A 2,529-nucleotide genomic window follows, 5' to 3' on the forward strand; every position below is an offset into this window, starting at 1 on the left:
TTTAAAAATTATTTGTAATTTTAATTTAATAGACATCTGAAATTAATTTTGTGATTAATATGTGTCATATCACTACTAATAACGTGTCCCAGTGAAAATACAACAGAAGATGAATGTCATCTCTAAAAGAGATCGATAGAAACGAAAGGAAATCTTTCCTTAAATGCGGTTCAAAACACCATCAGGAAAGGGAGATTTTGGCAAGCGGAATGATATGAAGGATGCGAGAAGAAGACAGATATGTCTTCTTTTCATATCCTTCATATCGTTCGACATATCTTTTGACAGAACTAGCAATTCAAAACTGGAAGAGAGAAGTATCGAGAATGGAAGTTAAAACCTTCTAAGAGAATCTCCATATTTTAGACAATGCAAAAATTAAATCGAAATTCGATCGTTGTCAGTGATTGGAAAATCTGAGGAAATTTTAGTTAAAAGTTTACAGAGAATAAGATGACTGATCTCGATGAAACAATGAAAATTTTGGATCAGAAATTAGTTTAAGAATGTAAGACACAGTCACGAATTTAATTGTAAAACTTAAACATCACATGATCGAGACGATTTGGAGAACCTTGGATTACAACCGAATTACATTAACTTTGTATTTTTGTACGTTTTGAACTAGTTTTGAGATATAATCTGACGAGAAGTGTTTGAGAAAAAATTTCACTCATTCTGGATATATCCAGTTACAGTTTCAGACAACAATCAACAAAAGAAAAGACCAAACTGTAATCGAATAAAACAAAAACCAAACCATAATCGAATAAAACAAAACCTCAGTTACTATATTAAAAAAACTTGCCAAAACATACAGTTAAACAAGCTATTTAATTCTCTTTAATTTAAAAGAATAAAATTACATTGACGTTGCTTCACCATTTCTGTTAGAAAAATTGTTATCAGGGTTCGAACACTATTGTGAGATTAGCAGTGGATCACTGGTAAATCGCCAAATGACTACTTACTCTGCACAGGCTGGTAAAACTCGATCTCAGGGTCGTTGGATGGCTAGGAGGGCAAATCGAGTGGAGAGTGCGTCGGTAAGTCGACAAGCATCCATAAGTGACAGGAAAAATAACAAACGTTTATTGAATGGCTAAGCTATGATACATAAGGCGATAACAATATCAACTGCTAAATGCGGTCAGATAAATTAAAATATAAATACGGATAACATAAGTTCACTATATTCTAAAGCAGTGTTTCTCAACCTCTAACGAATTGTCGCCTTCTTCAACGTAGTATCGTCCCCCTTCAATAAAACCGTTACCTATTATCGCCCCCTTCACTTAAAAATTCTGATGCCCATGACCAAGACTAACGCCAAATTCGTACTGCATTGAATAGACTAGTGACTATTATAATGTTATTTGTTTAATTAATTATTGTACGATATAACGAATAAAATATCTAATTATTCTTTATATAATGTTTTACTATATAGCCCAGAAAATTGTTTTTCGTCCCCAATATATAAATTGTTACTAATCGCCCCCTCAACNATAACGAATAAAATATCTAATTATTCTTTATATAATGTTTTACTATATAGCCCAGAAAATTGTTTTTCGTCCCCAATATATAAATTGTTACTAATAGCCCCCTCAACATGGAAAAACGCCCACATAAAGCAATATCGCCCTTGTTCTAAAAGGACGCACTAATAGCTCTAACGGCTAGTCGAGAGAGAGTTCTCAAGCTCTAAAACAATAAAAATAATTAAATGCAGACATAACAATCCCGCGTTCGACGACTATGTACCTTAATAGAAAGTTCTGTCGATTCGGCGTATGGAGACAAAACGCACAGTTACAAGTATACTCCCGAAAGATCGCCCCCGAGCTTCCGGAGATTCGAGCTTATATATCATTCGCGTGGGAAAATTGTCACGTGATTGACTTTTGTGGACGATGAGGGTGCATTCTTCACACCTAACTGTAAACTTTCCAGTTAGTTGTTATACAATCGGTGAAATCCCATCTAGTTCAAATTTTCAGGGTTTTTCCGAAAATGTTTACAATTATTAAAATATTCGAATTTTTAAGAGTCCTGCAAAAATTCGCGGGCTCACACTATTGTTTTATTATTGAATTATATTATACAGTATTTTATTTCTGGTATTATTTAGTGTATAGAATTTATAAACAATATTCAATATAATAAATATTTTAAATACCACTTGTGTAATTTAAATTTTACATCTTTACAGAAATCTTTTCTTCAGAATAAGAAAAGCTATATTGAACACTTGTTATAAAGTATATATACTACATAAAAACGGAAGAATGAAGATCACTTGTATGAGCGATTCATTGTCCTTTCTATTTCATAAATTGGGAAGAATTATTGCAAGACATCCCTTTTACTTCTTCATTCCACCTGTGCTTCTATCAGTTTTACTTTCGGTAGGGTTACTTAAACTCATAACCATAGAAACTGTGGATTATCTAGTGCAGTCTGATAGAGGAGAAACCTTTGAAAATAAACAATTTATTAACAAGATGTTTCCCATGAACACATCCG

The sequence above is a fragment of the Centruroides sculpturatus genome, unplaced genomic scaffold (genome assembly GCF_000671375.1).
Source record: "Centruroides sculpturatus isolate CEXI.00-Female unplaced genomic scaffold, Cexi_2.0 scaffold1140, whole genome shotgun sequence".
NCBI classification, from domain to species: domain Eukaryota; kingdom Metazoa; phylum Arthropoda; class Arachnida; order Scorpiones; family Buthidae; genus Centruroides; species Centruroides sculpturatus.